This window comes from Centruroides sculpturatus, unplaced genomic scaffold, assembly GCF_000671375.1.
Source record: "Centruroides sculpturatus isolate CEXI.00-Female unplaced genomic scaffold, Cexi_2.0 scaffold993, whole genome shotgun sequence".
NCBI lineage: Eukaryota > Metazoa > Arthropoda > Arachnida > Scorpiones > Buthidae > Centruroides > Centruroides sculpturatus.
The window spans coordinates 130,914-145,404 of NW_019385120.1; positions in this window are offsets into that span (position 1 = coordinate 130,914).

Sequence of the window (14,491 nt, forward strand, 5' to 3'; positions counted from 1 at the left end):
ACGTTGTTTTTTAAAAAAATAATTAGGGATTTTTCATCACCTGTACATTTTATCTATTACTGGCACAATTTACGTGAAGAATTTACTTGAAGACTGTTTTGAACATCATTCGCACATCTGTCTTTGTTACTACATTCACATGCAAATTATTAGGATATTTTAGGAAACTCTTCTCCCCTTACATAATGAAGTGCTAGAAAAAATTTTATTTTTCAGTAAGGAAATGCTCGAATTTAACTACTTTCTCAATGTTGGAATGAATCACTGTTAACAAAATCAAAGTTTTACTACTTTGACCAGCATGTAAATTTTATAGAAAACTTTTGGGAGATTTAATCAAAATGATTTATGCTTGCAGAAAACGACATAATAATATTTCTGGTCTTAAAGCTGCCATTGTAATATCACGGGAGGAAATCAACTCTGAAAGGTTAAATAATTTTCTTAAATAAATAACTAAGCAATTGATTAATGTTATTCAAGTTAAAAGAATACAAATAAAGTATTAAACAATACTTAAAATAGTTCCAGAAGAGAAGCATAACTCATCAATGAAATGTGCAAACTTTATGAAAAAATTTTTGTGTTCTTGTACATCTAATCTTTCAAGTGATGTGCAGTTTTTTCCGATTTATTTTCCTGTAGTTATGTAATAAATTTTTAAAATGCAGTATTCATGCGACAACTCTCCCTGAAATTTTGAGAGTAAGAACTTGTTACCCTGAACTCCAATAGATTTGTGATTTATTAACCTAGATAAATCGAACAATATGAAACAGTAACTGAAATAACACAAATGAAACTTAAAGCAATAATCACGAATAACCTGATCAAATTTAAATGATAAGTTAGGTTAACTAACATTTCTAGTTGACTTAGCCCACGTCATGTAATTTTATTTCAGAATTATGTAGTTTTTCTATTGCTGCTTTTAAATTTTTTTCACTCCACTTAGCCTGGTACTACCAGTCAAACGAGTGTAAACTGCTGGCATTTCAGTTGAAGGAACAAAATATAGTCTATACAGAAACGTATAAATAACGGCTTTATGTAACAGTGGACTAACACTTTAAAACAGAACTTTTTATGCACACGCACACTCAGTATTGCGAAGCAGTACATGTAAAACTAAATCGTAATTCTCTGTCAAACTGTTTGTTAATATTAATTGTTGCTAAAACAAAAATTAAATTGTACTGTAAAACAACGAAGCAATTGATGATTGACAATACACAAGAAATAATAACTGAAATTTCAACATAATACAAAAAAAAAACGATTAAATAAGACGTTACAGAAACTGTCTGCGGCACCAACAGTAAAATGCACCATCATAACAATGCCAGGCAGAAATGCTGCCACTCTTTAATTTATTTTTTCTATTTTACTTTTAATTTGATGAATTATAAACAATATTCATAATTCTTCTTAAATTTAAGCACATTTTTTCTAGCACTGTAAATGAACAATATTATATGCTGCCAATATATAATAACCCAATCACACATCAATGATGCAGTGGATCATATGCAACAGTGTTATTGTATCATATACTGTAACTATTGATTTGCGTTACTAATAGCTCACATCATATACACAAATATTTCGTAATACATTTTTAATTCCTTGATTTAATAAGAAATAGATTAATTTTAACTTATAATAATTGTGTTATGTATAAAAGTGAGTTAAGAATGAAATAACAGATCTATTGTATACAACTGTTGCATATGAATAAATACATTTGTATCTTCTTCTTCTGCTGTTACTTATTTCTTAAAAACGAGAAAAATAAAAAAAATTATCTCATTTTTTCTCAGTGAAAAATTGTCATCGTTCTTGCATATCTTATAGTTTTTTTCTTTTAAATTTAGCTTTAGGAGCTTAGCAAATTTTTACCAAATAATTATTTTCTATTTATTCATATAATTTTATCGAATTAGAATTATTATTTCATACAAAAATATAAGTTACTAAATTTTATTTATTTCCAGAAGAAGAACGTAAATATTAATCTTCTTAATACTTTTCATTTATTCTAGTTCTTTCCACAAAGTGCTTAAATTTTAATATTTTTCGTTTACAATTATTTTAAAATTATTATTTTAAATTATTGCAATTTATTAGAATTAACATTTCACTATTTTAATGATTATAAAATTTCTAATATAATAAACAAAATTTAAAATGTTAAAAAATGCCAGAGGGAAAATTTTATAAAATTCTCTTGTATAATAATTTGTTTTCATTATTCTAATTATTCATGATTTATGTATCTTAAATCTTAATACAGAACATTGTATTCTTAGGATAAAAAATGATACGTGTAAGTTGATATACATTCATATTTATGCATGGTTTATTTAACTTTTAGTCTGTATTTATTCACTTGAAAAATGCTCTTTTATTCTTTATATTTTATTCAAATAATTCCGATGACCCGCATAAATTTCGAAAGAACGAACGAAAAACATAGACCTATTGTATATAGTACGATTAAAGAATTCTTTATAATGACTTTATCAACAGTACGTATATTTTCTTATTATTCATATTTTATATGCCAAGCTTTAATATTATTAGTGAATGAAGTTGTTGATTTAATATTATTTTATTTTATATTTCTATTCATTTTATTATTCAAGATTGCAGTAAACATTTTTAAAATTCTCAAAAGATGATTCGTATAATACATAATAAATTTAATATTTATTTGAAATAAAGTTTAAATTTACTTTCTAAGATAATAATATTTTATTGTATCTATTATTAAAGTTTTGATAACAAATGCAAAACGTCTATTTTTATTTTACTTTTTAAAGTTGAATTTTTGGATTAACAACTTAAAATTTCTTTGTTATTGTTTTTTAAAAAAAGTTTTTCTGTTTTTTTTTTATTTTGTATTTAGAAAACATTATGAAAGTTTATGTTTTAATGAGCTGTATTTTATATCTTACATGGATTATATACTGTATAAAAATTATTTATGATAGTTATTGAATGCATTAATATTTATTTCTTTTGCAAATGTTAAGCTAGAAAAAATGTACTTAGGGAAAATAAGCTCAAAATGACATACTTGGATAAAACGTCATAACATGTAGTTTCTATAATTATTGGCGTAGGATGCAATTGTCCCTACAGAATGATGTCGCTTATTGTGTAAACTTTCCTTTCATGTATCTCTGACCGATCTATACGTATATAAGAAAGGAGGTAAACATTGTTTTCACGAAAAATGAGTACAGCATAATACTTCATTCAGACTTAAAAATACATAAAACACTAAATTAATTGTTTCCGTTTCTATGGCACTGACTTGTTCAAAAAGATGCTGCCTATTTACTACACGATAGTAAAAAGAGCGTGTTGCTTTAGGTGTCTGGCTAATGCTGTCAACTTTTAGTACACTGTTTCTGCGGGCAAAATGACAATAGTATTAAGAACCAAATGGTATGGTATGTCGTGCTTCCATTAAATGTGTTTGTGTATCTGAAGAATACATCCTAAATACAGTTTACTGTTTTATCTCTAGTTACAAAAGAAAGAGCAGTAGTTAACAACTTAAAATTTCTTTGTTATTGTTTTTTAAATAAAGTTTTTCTGTTTTTTTTTTTATTTTGTATTTAGAAAACATTATGAAAGTTTATGTTTTAATGAGCTGTATTTTATATCTTACATGGATTATATACTGTATAAAAATTATTTATGATAGTTATTGAATGCATTAATATTTATTTCTTTTGCAAATGTTAAGCTAGAAAAAATGTACTTAGGGAAAATAAGCTCAAAATGACATACTTGGATAAAACGTCATAACATGTAGTTTCTATAATTATTGGCGTAGGATGCAATTGTCCCTACAGAATGATGTCGCTTATTGTGTAAACTTTCCTTTCATGTATCTCTGACCGATCTATACGTATATAAGAAAGGAGGTAAACATTGTTTTCACGAAAAATGAGTACAGCATAATACTTCATTCAGACTTAAAAATACATAAAACACCAAATTAATTGTTTCCGTTTCTATGGCACTGACTCGTTCAAAAAGATGCTGCCTATTTACTACACGATAGTAAAAAGAGCGTGTTGCTTTAGGTGTCTGGCTAATGCTGACAACTTTTAGTACACTGTTTCTGCGGGCAAAATGACAATAGTATTAAGAGCCAAATGGTATGGTATGTCGTGCTTCCATTAAATGTGTTTGTGTATCTGAAGAATACATCCTAAATACAGTTTACTGTTTTATCTCTAGTTACAAAAGAAAGAGCAGTAGTTAACAACTTAAAATTTCTTTGTTATTGGGTTTTTTAATGAAGTTTTTCTGTTTTTTTAATTTTGTATTTAGAAAACATTCTAAACTGGTCTCCGGAATCAATTAAAACGATTGCGGGATTAACGGGATAAGGCAAAGCAATACGTACTGTACATAATATGCAAAGCGAGACTATCCGGGAGGATTTTACATAACTGGTAACTATTTAGGTGTTATGAATTTGAAGAAAACCCGAAAAAACACGAATCCGATCTAACACTAACTACTTATGAATCAATGAAAAAAGTAACTTCTGCTATGAAGAATAAGGAAATGGGTTGACAGAAGGCTGACAACATTTTCCACAAACTACTCAAAGGATAAAAATTTCGAGTAAAAATATATTTAAAAATATAAACCTTCTATAAATTTCATTTGCAAATGTTTATTTGCAAATGAAACATTTGCAAATGAAATTTATAGAAGGTTTTATTTTTAAATTGAATTGGGCCTATAAAAATCAAAAGATGAAACGTAAAGTACCAGTACTGTTGTCAACAAACAAGCAAACAATGCAAAAAGTTCTTGTGCCACTGAAAACCCAGGACCAAATTTACATTAAAATCGAAATCAGTTTGAAATTTCTGGCATTTAAAAGATTACTCGATCTATTTTACCGCGAAATTCTACGAAAATTGCGAGGAAACTGTTCTTTAACAAGGCCACAAGTTCCGACAATGATACTGATAGCGATGAGGAAAAATCCGCCTTGCATATAAAGCAATGAGTTGTATCTTCATTTTCGGTCGAAGGAGATTCAGATTCAATCCACAAATTGCAAGAAATGGAGTAACATGAAATGTGCTGAACTTACTCGCCAATTATTTGTGTTCTCTGCAATGAAAACAGAGTTTTGCTTATGTATACTAGCATATGTCATTTTTCCCACATACTTATGAGCAAAATGACATATGCTTAGATTATTTAGCTTTTATTTTTTATCATCATTTCTTTAAACAAAAGTCTAGTATGGAAAGCAACATTTAATATGATAGGCCTATATCTTCCTTTTCGTATACAAAATAAACCGTTTTTGAAATTTCATTTATATGTTATATTGCTTTGTTTGCTTAGGGTATTTTGTGCTTATTTCTTGCACTTGTTATTGGAAGAGAATTTTTATTAATATATAACTTGTATACCAGGTAATCGTAATTAAACTACTCCCTACTTTAATGCTATCTAGAGAGATTTTTAGCAGTTTTAATGTAACCAAATTTGATTCTGGTAAATTTCAAGACATACGAAATATTTCCATAAAAAATTAGTGTCAAAATTCTCCACAATAACACTTTTCTCGCTGTAAGTAATAAAAAAGTAGATTAATTTGTAGAGTTGTTTAAAAAGTGTTATTAAGGAGGATATGCTGCAAATTTGGCAGATTGGGAAAACAGTGTCAAATACAGTCGGCCATTGAACGCATTGTTCATTGTCTTCAGGTTTTATATTTTCAGAATTAGGACCATATTGAGCAGAATCTCTTGCATTGCTAAGGTCTCTACAGCACAAGTATCTTGAACAAATGAAATTTTTATTGCTTGAGACCCTAAAAATGCCAAAATTTAATATTAATACTATTTTTTTATTTACAGAAACGTCTTTCGCATGTCTTGAAATGTGACAACACTAAATTTGGTTACATTTGGACTTCTAAATATCTCTCTAGACAGCGTTGAATTACGAAAACTCGGTATTTTCAACAAGAATTTGTTATGTATATCACTTTAAATATTTGACTTACATGACTTCAAATATTTTGAAAGATAATTATTTGCATTACTACATAGAAATGCGAAATAAATCTATAAGATTATTCATATTCACATTTTGGGAAGATATATTAACTTAAAATCAAACACACTATTTTAATCATATCGAAATAGAGAATAAATTCATTATTTAAATGAAACTTCCAGGAAAATTGTTTCAATTAATTGTTTATTGTAACAAATTGAAAGTTTTGGGAGATTTACAGAAATGTACAGAATTTTTCTATGCGAAAGGCTTTTTCTGAATTTAATTTTGTTTATTTACTTTTCTAATCTAATATTAAATGCTTAAATTTAAACTTTGTGATTATTTCGATATACACAGAATAACTCACATAGAATGTCGTTTCTATTGTGTTATAACTGAAATGACATTGTTTCCTACTCATCAAATGGCATGACGGAGCGTTCAGAGACATAATAATTTTAATGCTATTATTCTAAACAAACTCAACTATCTAAAATTATAAAGTAAACATGTAATGTAATGTATTTTGTCTAGAATAATCAATTATCCTGACTTTATATTAAATAAATTATACATATTCTTTGCATAGCTTAAACTTAGTATCTATTTATTACATAAACTAAACCAATCACTCTTTAAAAGACAAATGTTCTCTATTGTGTTTAATACTTTTAAAAGATCTGTAAACATTAAATGAAAACATAAGTTTAATTCTATTAATTACAAAATCGTTTTAGCATAAACACTGATATTCAGACATATCTTAAAGAACATTAAAAATTTTAAAGTAATCAACGCAATAATAATTTCTTGACATTAAAAAGTTTAAGTAACTAGTGTTAAAATTTGTCCTATAAAAGTTCGTTTTACTAGAATTTCATATGATTCTGTTAACTTATCAGGAATACTGGATTATATTATTTGAAGTAATTCCATTTGGAATCTTTTTATTCTTCCTTGCTTATTTTTATTTCTGTCTTAATTATAATATAATAGAATTTTCATTCAAATTCGTAATGTAGATAAAGAATTGAAATCAAATTACAAGTATGATCCAAACGTATTGGAATCTTAAAGCAAAGTAAATCCACGATGTCTTAGTCATTACTCCAGCTTTTGATATTTATAAAAAAAAAAAATTCTTCAAAAAGCTCAAAATTTTAGGCTTTTTACAAAAGTTTTCAAATTATTTTAAATATCTGACTTATTTTTATAGTTTTTATAGTTTAAATAAAAATAATCGTAATTTGTTTATTTTGTATAATAACTGTAAAGTAAGCCGACTGATTATCTATTAAAAAATCCATATTTTTGAAATTCTAGACGACACTCATAATATTTCATCTTTTATCTCATAAAGAATCCATTCATTAGTTTTCTTTAGTACTTTTATAATTAAAATATCAACTTTAGGTTTTTTTAAGATTTTATATAATACCGAAATAAAGTAGTTGGGATAAATAAAAGAAAAAAAAAACATGTTATTTAGAATATAATTTTCCTTAATAATTCTTTACAAAGTTTTTAAAAAACTCTATATAATTTTATTTTATAATGTATTCTCAAGTTTTCAGATTTATTTTAACATATTTTTATTTTTATCATAAAAGAAAGATTGTTTTTCTCTAGAGAACAAGTTTTCATTATTAAATCGCATTTATTCAATATGAAGGTACTTTTATATTGTTTGAAATCCAATTTCAAAAATTTCAAGTTAAAAATTGCTTTGTTTTTCCTGAATTATCCTTTTTGTCATGTATCGAGCGATCGTATTTCAATTTTTTTAAAGATTTGACACTCGCTTACTTGCTATGATATGTGTATAAAATATGTAATTCGAATTTGGAGTTGTTTCAAAATCGAATTTAATTCTTGAAGAGTATTTCTAAACACATGAGTCGTACAATTTTTAACATTGGAATAATTTGATAAACTTTCTTATAATATTAATGTAATGCTTTTATACTTTTTAATTTAAAAATACGATTTGATAGAATATAAATTTCTCTAAATCCTATTCTTTTTACTAGTTGATCTACTAGCTTTATCAAATAAACGATAAATAATTTTATTTCCGTGGCACGCAGTCTTGGATGGTTGAATGATATACCTTGCCAAAAATATTTAAAAATTATTTTCTTTAAAATCAATAGCCTATTATATAATTCTAATTAAATGTTATTCGAAAAAATTCCACTGGTCATGAGTTCGAGCCTCACCCCATCGAGCTTTCTGTTTTTTCTTCACACTTAAATAGGAGCCAGTATCCCATAGAAATTCACCAAGGAGGCACTCCCCTTTGGCAGAGCGCCCTTTTCTTATCCTATTAATTCTATAATCCTACAGTTTTGAAAAATTCACTTGAATTATGAAAATATACCATCTTAATCATAACGAAATAAATTTCAATCTTTCAAGTATCTTAGACATTATAGTTTAATTCTATTGAAATATAGTGTATAACAATATTTAAACTTCCAATAAAGACATTTACAGCATAAAAATGTTAAAATATTTAATTTAATTTATTTGTGGAAGTAGCGCAATTTCAGTATAGCCCAGTTTGCTTACTTACAGTCAAAAATTTACAAACTACTATATCCTATTGCATAACATTTAATACTGACTTACAAATAAACAAATAAATTTGAGTACAGTCTTCTTAAAACTGAATTTTTTTTTGTTCTTCCATGTATAAATCGCAATTATTGATAACTATAATAGGAATGGAATGGATTATTGAAAGAATTCAACGCAATACTTGGGCGATTTGTCGAGGAAGAGTGCATATTCGGTAGGAAACTGTCCCTTTTTAGGTGTTAGATATTTAAAGAAAACACGCAAAACTCCACGTGGCCAGTTCGTTAGTAAGGCGCAAACCCAGTGACCTATAATCAATGTTCAGTGGTTTTATCCACTTGACCACAATTTGGTTCCGTTTAAAATTTGAATATTATAACTGAAAACAAGAGTTTTACATTTTTACATAGTTTTTTTCTTTTTAGCTTTTTCACCATATAGTTACTAAGAGGACACTTTTTATTCTTATCCATCGTAGATTCGGCCAGGTTCACAATAGGATCGATCAGATGACGAGAGGTGAGGCACAACATATCCTAGATTTATCATCAATTAAACATTCCTAGTGACTCGTCGGATTCGGTCCCGCATCCTCCAAAGAAGCCAGTTAATGACTTAACTGAGTAAACCATCCAGCAACATTTTAAAGTAGTTCAAAAAGTTTATTACAATTCAAAATCAAATTAGTTAATAAACTATAATATTACTTTTTAGATATTGTATTACATACATTACATTACATATAATAGAATCTTCAATATATGTTTTATTATAAGATTTTCGAACGAATGGTAAAAGCATTGCTTTCCAGTAAAAATATTATAAATATTTATTTTGAATAAAACTATTGCAATATTTTGCGCTGGTCTGGGAAAATATTGTACTATTGTAATTGTATTGGAAATATCAACATTTGTAATATTTCGGTAGAATTGTTACTATGAAGCAATATATTCGACGGAATTGACGCTATAGAAAATTTTCGAAGCAAGAAGTCATTACAATGAATAAAGAGTTTGCCAGTAAACACAGATGTTAGATTCTATAACAGAAGAATCAGAGCATATCAAATCGTGTGAAATACCTTCAATATCTTTGATTCATTGATTTTTTTATCCAGTCATTGTAATGCTCGTATAATCTGCTTGATAGAATCTTACAGGAAGAAATCGAAAAGAATAAAAGCTGTTGATCTTCTTGGAGTCAATAGATTAGATAAAACAAATAATCTTCTATCCGGTCTTCATCAGACTGTATAGAAAACTAAATAATCATGTGATACGAGTATAAAAGTAGTGGCCTGACACTGGAAGATGTCAATATACAAATATCAAATATTGGATAGAACATTTGTCTTCTTTCTCTTTTGTATTAGCGAGGTTGAAGCCGAAGTTTTAAACGCGAAAACGTATACGTCGGACGTTCAGCTCCGCTTTCCTGTAAGCCTAGAAGTTTGACAATGGTGTTTGGATAGTCAGTGGAATCATGCTGGACATTCCAAACACAATTGTCAAACTTCTAGGCTTACAGGAAAGCGGAGCTGAACGTCCGACGTACACGTTTTTGTGTTTAAAACTTCGGCCTCAACCTCGCTAATACTTTTTGCATATGAACTAAAGAGTCTATCAAAGAGAGAATAGAATAATAACGTTTTCTCTAAGCATAAGTGCATTGTGAAGCTTAATCCTAATAGAATCACTATGATACACTATTAATGAAACATTGTTTAGACCTTTCGTGCCTCTTGAAAAATATGAAAGACCTCAAGAAATTTCAAGTAGTTGCGATTGATGAAAGAAAGAACTAAATGTGAATCGATAATAATGTCACCTATGCTAGTCCATAGATTCTACATCATTCAAATTGATGTATAAACTTACCTTCCCGTCAAATTGTAAATATGATCTTCAGAGAATAATGTAAGAATCTAGATATGTATGTAGAATTTTTTGATTAATAGGTTCGATGATTCTAACTTATATAAGCGTAATCGATAAGAATAACTTATGTAAGAGTAATATAATACTTTATAGAAGAGTCATCTTCTCTTAGTCAAAGAATACATTGCAAAAAATTAAATAAGGATACGTATCAGGCTATTCTAGCTTCTGAACTTCTTGAGAATGGAGCCGGTTCTGCATACTTCTATGTATGTTCTTATCTTTTCCGCTTCGTTTCAGCTTTGAAATATGATTAAACTATAGTATAAAGTATTTTAAGTTGGTACTTGTCAATTTCCAAATAAATTTCTTCTAAAATATTTTCATTGGTAATTTTAAAATGGAAACGAAGAAGAATTCTTTTTAAATCTTATAAAAGCGGGGAGATCTTTAGAAGTGAACAAAAATTGAATAACACCCATCTCTCATTAACTCTGCTTTATTGTAGAAACATTCTTCGATCTAATGATGATAATGGTGTGTTATGAGATACCTTCGTATTACAAACGTGCTTCAGCATTAAAATTACAGTCATTTGTATTAAATGTCCTAATCGGAAGCAGAACGGATGGCAGAATATATTAACGTATTGTGTTATCTTGCACTTTTTAACAGAGTAGAGCGCAAATGTTTATGCCAGGGATATGATTTGAGCATATCCCTGGCATAAACATTTCAACTCATTATTTCAACTCAAATCAGGTTTCTGACATAAACATTTTGTTTTGTAAATATTGAATATCTCGGGCAAATATCTGCGTTTTTCGGGGATTTTTAATTGGGGAAGAGACCCTCTTCGTTGTAGGTTGGTCTAATAGGTAGTATCATACCGCTTAGAAATGCCTCTAATTTAATATACTGGGCGTTTCACTTAACTTAAAACTGAAATACTTCGAGAAATACGCGTCATATGAAAAAACTGTTTAAAATAAACCCTCAGTATTTTGGAGGGAGAGTTTAACTCCTCAAAATTTAGCTCCCCTCCCTGAGGTGGAGCGGTGAGCAATTTTGTAAATTCAAACGAAAACCTCCCATTTTTCATAGCAGATTTGGATTCTACATCCGAAATTATGTAGGATTTAACTGAAACACTTTTTCGAATCGTGATAGATGGCGCTGCAATTATCGAAAATTATGTGACCTTCGTTTTTTTTGGGAACCCCATGTTTACAAAATAATGATTCTATGTTGAAAGAAAATGCCCCCTTACCTCTCATCTTCAAAGTGGCCAATTGCAGCGCCATGTGCGACAATTCAAAAAGCATATTCGGCCATCAAAGATACTTTCCTTCCAGTCCAGAATTGTTATGCAATAAAACATGGGAATTTTCCTTATAAAAAGATAACTAATTTTTACCGATTACAGCGCTACCACAAATCGAAAAAATGTTTCAGATAAACCACTACATAATTTTGAATGTAGAATCCAAATCTGCTATGAAAAATTCCATTTGAATTTACAAAGTTTCCCACCGCCTCACCCTCAGTGAGCGGCATAGGGGCTAAATTTTGCGGGGTTGAACTCCCCCTCCAAAATACTGAGGGTTTGTTTCAAACATTTTTATACGATGTGTATTATTCGAGATATTTCGCAGTTTCAAGTTAAATGAGACACCCGGTATATCGCTTTCTCATTGCCAATATAATAATGTAAACAAGAAAAGCAAATAAATTTTTTGTAAATATTTTTTATTTCTATGAAAGTAAAGGTTTTTCCTCGTAGATCACACTTGAGAAGACTGTTTAATAACTGCCTATGTGGTAAAAACAGTCTTTATTTCAGTGATTTTTACTTTTCTTCCCAAGCACACTTAAAGATTTAGTCTGAAATGAGAATCTTTTTTGATTCTCTATAGATCAAAATAATAAATTTCTATCGAAAATTTGGATTTCTTTCCTCTAGAGTGACATAGCACAGATTAGTCTGTTTCTTTCTTTACTAAACCGAAATCACTTTTCCACAAAACAAAGAGCGGCCTCTAATCTTATTTGATATAATTTTATTACCAAATCACTTGGAAAGTAACAGGGATGTTAATGACCGGTTCTTTCGGTGATAGATGTAGCTTCCCATGCAGATGAATTCCTATTCTTAAAATAAAATTGAGGCATACCACATAAATATGTCATAATTAAATGGTTGTGTTTTACTAATAATCGCTAATATCCAAAATTTGCTACTTCAAAGAATATTATTGTCTTTTATTTTTTGACGGTTTTCGTAAATACAATAAATGCAACAAAGCAAGTCAATGAAATCGCATTACATCACATTAGTCTTCTATCAATACTGCACTGTTTAATCTAACTCACACAAAGCGCACTTTTACAATAGCAAAGAAAATCGAAAATAAAAAAGCGTCATCAAAGCTCGTATTGTGATCGTTACAATTAGTTTGTTCGGTTGATTAATTGATTTGTCAACACGAGACACTAGCACATTAAAGATTACATTAAAGCTTACATAGTTCACATTGGGGTCAGCCAGACTTTTTGCACAAGTTTGGCTGAAGTATTGAAGACTTTTTGCACAAGTTTAGTACTTGACTAAAACTTTACTTATTGTGTCGTTATATTAAATAATTGAAAGTTTCAATACGTTTTATATTTGTATATTATTTATTTATTTTAGTATAAGCGATCATCTTATGTTTTCATTTGGGATGCAAGATATAATAAAGCTAGTTATTATGATATGTTGATATTGATAATTTTACACATATTTTTTAATCATAGATACATCATATTTTAATTTGCTGGTTTAAAAAATTGTTTTCTATTATAATTTAACGTTTTCTTATTTTTGAATAGCTGATTTTTTTTGGTTTACTTAATATTTGAACATTTTACATTAGAAACAAGTTATTTTGAAATAATAAATTAATTACATTATGTTATGCCATTTATTAATTAATGGGAAGTATTCCATACAGAACACAAATAACCAAATTAATACGGTATATTCTTCACTTCTTAAAGATTATTATTCTTCATCTATTTTTGAATATTCGTTTTTACATTTTTAAATAACTACTGATTAATATCGCTTAATTATAGTATTCAGTATTATAAATGAATGACGATTTATCAACTTTTTACTTTATATTTAATTTATATGCATTTACAGTATATTTATATTGTCTTCTTTCAATTAGAAGTTAAACTAATATTCCTTCTTACAATTTAAAGAAGTAAAAATCATGGGGGGGTCATTTTTTTAACTGATTGCCATATTTCCTCTCATATATAACAGTTAGGAAAGTAAAATGTAATAATACAATTTAACTGGTTAGCTTTCTTGGATGTTTATTTAATTACTCTATTGGGCAATCAGTCAAAAAAATATTTAGCAAGACAATTAGGAAATAAATAATATTCTGATTGTCTTACAATTATTTTTGTTGTTTCTTTTTTCTTAAAAAAAACTTTTATTATATTATTTTTCTTTTTTCTCATTTCTGTAATTCTTTTCTTTTTTTTTTTAGTTCTGTTTTTAATTTTATATTATTGTTTTTCTGCTGAAATTAATCTTTTTAAAGCTTTAAGCAAAGAAAAGATTTCTTAATTAAAGGATTTTGTATATTTATAAGATTATCATTACAGGTAAATAATCAAAATCAATTTGTATTGCCATTTGGCTATTTGTTCTCGTTATTTTAACACGTAAATAGTGTTTGAGATCAAGAATTCTTTAGTGTTAATTGAATGGAAAAAATTTGCTTTTTAGATGTAAACATTAGAGAAGCAAGTTCAGACTAGAATATTATTTACAAGAAACTAAATTAATTATACATATTTATCAGTTGAAAATTATTTTTAAAAAATTTCGAATTCATAAAAATAAAATGCATTTATATGTAGAAGAATAATCAAACATTTCATCACAAAGCAATTTTTTGTAAAAAAATGGACTTTGT